This window comes from Aricia agestis, chromosome 4, assembly GCF_905147365.1.
Source record: "Aricia agestis chromosome 4, ilAriAges1.1, whole genome shotgun sequence".
Lineage (NCBI taxonomy): Eukaryota > Metazoa > Arthropoda > Insecta > Lepidoptera > Lycaenidae > Aricia > Aricia agestis.
The window spans coordinates 2,613,107-2,619,990 of NC_056409.1; positions in this window are offsets into that span (position 1 = coordinate 2,613,107).

Here is a 6,884-nt window from a genome sequence, read left to right on the forward strand (position 1 = left end):
ACTTTTCTAATGTGCTAGATAAAGTCAAGCAGACCAGGGGGGTGAGCCAAAATCTTTTGGTTTTCGCTTCGTTATAGAATAGCCGATGAAAATGTATGGAATTGACATAAACGTTCGTTAATATGACGTTGACGTTTGACTCGTCTTATGTCAATTCCATACATTTTGATCGGCGATTCTATAATGAAGCGAAAACGAAAAAGTTTCGGCTAAATGGCCTGGTATATTTATTCGCACTGTCTATATAATTTACATCGACTATATCAATTAAAATAATATCGAACACGTGTTAAAATTTGTCGAATTACCTTGTTGTTTATGTAAAACACGCTAAATGTTATAATCATATCTAGTTACGTCATTAATTGAGTTTTACAGTATAAATTTAATGTGAATTATGTGAATATACTTAATCTTATATATATAAAATTCTCGTGTCACAATGCTAGTTACCGTACTCCTCCGAAACGGCTTTACTGATTTTTACCAAATTTTATATGCATACTAGCTGTTGCCCGCGACTTCGTCCGCGAGGACTTCAGTTTATAGCGCGCGATGTCAACAAAATTGGTGTCAAAAGCTTTTATAAAAAAACCCTGGTACCCCTTAAATCAATACAGCTGTGCAGTGTGCACACAATAAGTACTTCATTTTTTATATTAAACTTTATATTTTATACCAAATTTTAAAGCATATTTAGCCCCCCAATTACACAACTTTACCCATAAACTATTTATCATTGATAGGATTAGCCCCAATTTCACCAACGTCTGTTAGTGTTAACAGCTTGTTAAAATGTCCTGTCTTTTCTTTCATTCATATGAAAAACGAAACAGCTAACGTGATACTAATTCGAGCATTAACTTTAACAGTCGTTGGTGAAATTTGGTTACGTCACTGCTTGCACAGATTAAGTACTGAGTTATTTAATACCGTAGAATAGATATAACAATCGAAAAAAATCGAGACTTAAATGTAAGATGATACCACCTCTTATGGAAAGACTTTTGAGCAAGCGTCAGCGCGATGTAGAGGACGCACGGCGCCATCTATTATGAATTTTTTGAACAAATTTACGACCCTTACAACCCTTTTTTCCAGTAAAAAAAAGTAGCCTATGTCCTTTCTCAGGCTTTAGACTATCTGTATACAAAATTTCATTACAATCGGTTTTGGCGTTTGGCGTGAAAGCGAGACTGACAGACAGACAGACAGAGATACTTTTGCATTTATAATATTAGTATAGATTATGTGCACACTGCACAGCTGTTTTTGGGTATTTTGATTAATTAAGGGCCGCGCTACACCGGAATGGCAGCGGCGAGGCGAGCACTTTCAGCGCTGCCATTCCGGTGTAGCGCGGCCCTAAGAGGGGTACCACTTACCAGGGTTTTAAAAAGTTTTTAAATTTGACACAAATTTTGTTGACACCGCGCGCTATAAACTAAAGTCCACGCGGACGAAGTCGCGGGCAACAGCTAGTTATGAATAAAAACAATAATATATAATAAAGTAGGTATGATTAGTTCTGTTACAATAATGAAGTAAAAAATAAAACGCCATCTGTTTTCATATATTAGAATTAAAATGTTGATTGCATTGATATATTTTCTGGATGGAATATAGGCCAACACGGTACACTCGAACTCCTTAGAAATGCAGTAGGAGTTCTATAAGATAAGATAGATTGATTATTATTATACCAAGTGATAATATTATTAAACATAATATTCTAACGTATTAAAAACTATAAACAAAAACATAATAACTAATAAGTATGATTAATTCTATGTTACAATGAAGTAAAAAATAAAACGCCATCTGTTGAATCGTATTAGAACTAAAATGTTCATATTTTAATACACATCCAAGACCCAGGAACATTGAAAACTTTTTGTTCCGCCTGCGGGACTCGAACCCAGGACCCCCGGGATGAGCGCTGGCCACGCGCAATGCGAATTAATTTTCATCGATATTTTCATGGAAATAAGATATTTTCCCACATCAAAATGTATTCTATGTCCTTTCTCAGACTCTAGAATAACTGTGTACAAAATTTCATTGCAATCGGTTCAGTAGTTTTGGCGTGAAAGCGAGACAGACAGACAGACAGACAGACAGAGATACTTTTGCATTTATAATATTAGTATAGAGTATAGATTCAGTAGGTCTGAGAGTCGGCTACTGGCTACTTTTTATATTGATGATGATGATGATTTATATTGATGCATTTGTTGAATAATAATAGTAAATTATTACAACTCGAGACTGACGGCGACCATTGTTTGTGAATTATGCGACGGGATAGCGATGGTAGTTGCCATGGTGCCATACTTATTTAGTCACTTCAATAAAATAATATAGGCGAAATACTAATTTATATTCTGGCAAAATAACGTTTGCCGGGACAGCTAGATTACATATAAGAAATCTGTCATTTTGTCTGTATTTCTACCGTAATATATACGGCTATGCTATTATACAGACAGCGAAAATAATCGAGACGCATAAAAAAATCATAAAACAATTCCAAAATCAAAACAATGTAAACATTAAGTAATTCTATTTTATTATGCATGCAATATAATGTTTGTGTAAGCAATTAAAACAAAAATTCGCCAAAAAACATATGTATAATAAAATGAAATTTTATACGTGGGAGAGCCATGCTTCGGCACGAATGGGCCGGCTCGACCGGAGAAATACCACGTTCTCACAGAAAACCGGCGTGAAACAGCGCTTGCGCTGTGTTTCGCCGAGTGAGTGAGTTTACCGGAGGCCCAATCCCCTACCCTATTCCCTTCCCTACTCTCCACTATTCCCATCCCTTCCCATCCCTACCCTCCCCTATTACCCTATTCCCTCTTAAAAGGCCGGCAACGCACCTGCAGCTCTTCTGATGCTGCGAGTGTCCATGGGCGACGGAAGTTGTTTTCCATCAGGTGAGTGGTGACCCGTTTACTCGTTTGCCCCCTTATTTCATAAAAAAAAATGAAATGATATTTCTTATTCTTTTGTTTTTTTCTTGAAATAAATAAAACGTCTTTAGGTATTCACATCACATAATTTGAATTTCATTATGTATTTATTTAACTTTTTTAAGACAGGTCGCAAATAATTAATTTAATAAATAATAAGGTTCTACCTATATACATACAGCATGTAACAAAACTAAGTGATAATACTTTACGGTGTGTATGTGTTCCTTGAAGAGATTTTTTTTTTAGGGTTCCGTAGTCAACAAGGAACCCTTATAGTTTCGGTCTGTCCATCCGTCTGTCTGTCCGCGGTTTTACTCAGAGACTTAAGGAACTACAAAGCTGTAATTCGGCATGAATGCAGATTACGAGAAAACGGTATATAAAATCTTTAAATTTTTTTTATGGTACCTCCCGTACACATCAAGCGGGGATGACATTTTTTTTCGCGTCCACCCCACAGTGTGGGGTGTCGTTGAATAGGTTTTAAAAAAATATTACGAGTATTCATAGGTCATTTTCCAATTTAGGGATCCATTTGTGAAATATGAAGTTTCAAAGCGGAAATAATCGTTAGAGTCTAGTGTCCCCTCCTTCTACCAGCTGAACGGTTGCTTCTGGAAATGTGAAAAAAATCACGCGAGTAGTTAATATGCTGAATTTAAAAGGAAAATTATCACAGCTAAGGGGGGTATTAAATTATCATTTATATATGATCATTTCGATGATCATATATAGGATCCAATATATATGATCATTTGATCATATCTGTATATTACATTATCATATTTCATTGATCCTATTTTACGTCATATGTGGTTTCAATAGCCAATGGAGAGCGCTAACGCTGACAGGTATTGACGTCAGGGTTACTAGATCTCAGAGAATTCGATTTGTCAAAAGACATCGTAATTATTAATATGGCTTGTTTTTTGTTATTTCAGCAAGATTATCCAAGTATATAATTAGAAAAATAATTACATTACATTATTTGAAACATATTAACGAACACGAAATCAAAAACTCTTTTTTATATTAAATAACTGGCAACACCTATTTCTATAACCGTATTGGATCCAATCTCTCAGCAAATGTCAAAAATCTATGATCAAGGAAGAAATGAATCATATGTCTATATTACATTATCCAATATCATTGACTCAATGATCTCGGATCCAATATATATGATAATCTAATATCCCCCTAAGAAGACTTCATAAGTTATTGAGTAATAGTCGATCAACTAAAAAAAAAATATTCGGCTAAGTATAAAGGAACTTTTCGTTCAAATTCCTTTGAACAATATTACTGAGATGATGTTGTTAGTAGTGTAAAACACGTTATAAATGAACATTCATTGACCATACAAAAAATATCAAAAACTAGCGGTAGGTACTACGGAACCCTATATTGCACGTGGTTCGACACGCACTTGGCCGTTTTTTTTTCTGTAAAAAGAACAAAAAAAATTTGGTTTCACAGTGTTGACTGTGAAAGTAGCAGCGCTGAAATACCAATTTTCTGTGTTTTCTATGGGCAAGCGCCCCAGCGTCACGAGTTTTCCCAATCCCACACATACATGAAAAAAACCGGCCAAGTGCGAGTTGGACTCGCCCATGAAGGGTTCCGCAGCAGCAATAAGGTTTCTTTCTAAGAAATTACAAGGTTTTTCATTTATTTTTATATTTTAGTTGATTTAAATGAAAGTTAAATTAAGGTTTACCATTTATGACGTATAAAAAAACTACTTGCTGGATCTCGTTCAAACCAATTTTCGTTGGTAGTTTTTATAGTAATGTACATCATATATTTTTTTTAGAATTATCATACCTCTACTTTAGAAGTTAGAGGGGGGTGGGGGGGACACATTTTACCACTTTGGAAGAGTCTCTCTCGCAAACTATTCAGGTTAGAAAAAAAATGATATTATTAACCTCAATATGATTTTTAAAGACCTATCTATTAATACCCCACACGCATCGGTTAGATGAAAAAAATTTTTTTGTTTCATTTGTACCCCTAAATTTTTCAGTATTTTTTCCATTTTTATATCAAAATCATAATGCGGTTTACAGACTACATCTACTTACCAAGTTTCAATAGCATAGCTCTTATAGTTTCGGTGAAAAATGGCTGTGACATACGGACGGACAGACAGACAGACAGACATGACGAATCTATAAGGGTTCCGTTTTTTGCCATTTGGCTACGGAACCCTAAAAAAGCTCTTTCAGCGCTGCAGCTGTCAGAGTGAACTCTACATAAGGAACACCCTAAAGCAGCCCCGGATTTATAAATACGGCATAGGGGGGCGGAGGCGTCCTAGGCGGAGGGGGGGGGGGCAGCGTCCATAGAGGCCCTGTAAGATTACGTATAGGGGACAACGGAAATAAAGTGACCTAACTCTCATAGAAAATATAAATGAGGCACTGCCCTAAAGTATAATCACTTTGTTTTGTTGCATCCTGTATAAACTACTGCTCGTAATATTAGATGCAATCGCGTACCGTCGGAATAAAAACAAGTTGAAATCGGCCCAATTTATTTAAATGAATGGGATATCTTTTTCTGAGATAAAAACTATTCTATGTCCTTTTTCAGGATTCAAAGAAGGTATCTGCAAGATTCTATAATCTCATGCAAATCGGCTTAGCAGTTTTAGTTTAAAGAGGTAACAAACAGAGAAACAGCTTTGTATTTATAATTTTAAACTTCAACTACATTGTATTATTAATACACATTAGTAGGTAGTGATGTGATTTGTGGGCAATTTCAGAAAAACGTGTACAGGGTATAAAATTTCATTTTAATTTTTATGTCAATTTTTTCTTTTTTTCTATATTTCTTTTTCTTTAATGTAATAGGAAATATAGTTTATTATACAAAAAAACAAAAAAGAACGCGGAATTTAAGGCATTTTCCTGATAATATCAAAAATGACCGTAGAAAAAGTCACCCAACGGAGGTCACATAATGCTACCTGCTTGTTGTTTTAAATTGTTTAAAAATTAACCATCTTATTTAGCACAAATACATTTTTGGTATCAAATACTATACAAGTTTTGCAATGTGTAAACAATAACAATAATCAAGGAAAAGTGATTAATAACAGTAAAACTTGGTCACATACCTGAACAAAGAAATTGAAACACCTGCACTTCAACAACATTTCCGCGCTTTTCACTAGTTAGTTTGCCAGTAAAAACAAAAAGACGTACCTATCGATGAAGAACATACGTTGTTTTGCCAGATCGTGCCGAATAATTTCTAGTATTAGAAGAATTTTTGCAAAAACGAGCGGTCACAAAGCGGAATCTTCCGGAAGACTAAAATTTTCGTTTTAAATTCAAATTAATTTTTAAAAGAAATTACATACAAAAATATATACTTGATACTTTCAGCTGATACATTTGACTTTTGAGATTTTAAATTATGTATAGAAATCACTTCAAATACTGGATATTTTTTAAAATCAATCATTATCTGATCTTAGTTGGGAAGGGGCTGTCCCCTTCCCAACTAAGATCAGATAATGATTGATTATCTGATCTTAGTTGGGTTTATTTGATGGTTTTCAATACTTTAATACCTTCGTAAGTTTTTTATTTAGTAAAGTAACAACAAGACGACAATTTATATATGTATTTAAACATATACTTTTTTCACTTAAATTAATATATTCTGTTAAAAGTTATTTATCTCAACAAAATAAATTAACAAAGTCGAGGGACAAGGCAAAATCAGGGGGTACACATTTTTTTGAAAATGCCCTTGTATGTGATTGTTTTAGCATGCAATCAGTTTTTTTTTCTTTTATGTGCTAATTGCTATTTAATTAACTCTATTCAAACGTAAAATTATATAAAGGAAAAAAACTTTGTTGCGAAAGTGCAGGAAAACAAGAAA